The sequence below is a fragment of the Sinocyclocheilus anshuiensis genome, unplaced genomic scaffold (genome assembly GCF_001515605.1).
Source record: "Sinocyclocheilus anshuiensis isolate Anshui unplaced genomic scaffold, SAMN03320099.WGS_v1.1 scaffold1265, whole genome shotgun sequence".
In the NCBI taxonomy this organism is placed as follows: Eukaryota; Metazoa; Chordata; class Actinopteri; order Cypriniformes; family Cyprinidae; genus Sinocyclocheilus; species Sinocyclocheilus anshuiensis.
Window position 1 is genome coordinate 510,199 of NW_015551081.1, and position 830 is coordinate 511,028.

General features: G+C 36.9%; 1 long non-coding RNA gene across 1 annotated transcript; it reads left to right on the forward strand.

Moving 5' to 3' along the window:
• The first annotated feature begins 283 nt into the window (after positions 1 to 283).
• Positions 284 to 719, forward strand: LOC107662514 (uncharacterized). The gene is made up of 3 exons (XR_001631221.1): positions 284 to 354; positions 449 to 560; positions 650 to 719. It is a non-coding gene; the product is annotated as an uncharacterized LOC107662514 (long non-coding RNA).
• The last annotated feature ends 111 nt before the right edge of the window (positions 720 to 830 follow it).

Consider the following 830-nt stretch of genomic DNA (forward strand, 5'->3'; position numbering starts at 1 on the left):
TAGTTTACAGTTACATGCTTGCCATGGTTGCTGAAAACAGCGAAAATATGGTTATTTTTTCTACAGTAAGTTACTTGTCACTAGCTGACAGTGCTGACAGTTGCTTTTTATACAGTAAGTTACTTGTCACTTGCTGCCAGTTAATTACTGTGCTTTTTATACAGTAAGTTACTTGTCACTTGCTGCCAGTTAATTACTGTGAATTTCACAGTCAGTTTCTTACAGTGAATACAAAAAAAAACTTCACAAACACTTTATAGCTTCAAGTTAATATAGAGTGCTACCTATTTTATAAATCCTGTTAACATTTCACGGTTTAATTTCAGATCGTGAGAACCAGTCTGTCCTGATTACGTGAGTAAATATTCTTCTGCTGACACAACCTGAAGCTTTTCAATTATAATTGTAAATCAGTAAAACTAAATGATGATCTCATATAAATCTCCAGTGGAGAATCTGGTGCAGGAAAGACTGTGAACACAAAACGTGTCATTCAGTACTTTGCAACTGTAGCGATGTCTGGTGCAAAGAAGGCAGAGCCTGTCCCTGGAAAAATGCAGGTTAGTGAATAACTATTCTAGACAATGTTATTGATGACAGTGTTTGTGATTCACCTCATGACTACCCACTGTGCTACAATTACATCTAGGGATCACTGGAGGACCAGATCATTGCAGCCAACCCTCTGCTGGAGGCTTATGGTAATGCCAAGACTATAAGGAACGATAACTCCTCTCGTTTTGTAAGTTGCACCTATGAATCATCATTAATAACATCATACATTTTCAATCACAATTTCAAAGCAGGCAAACAGTTGAGCTTTTATCAAT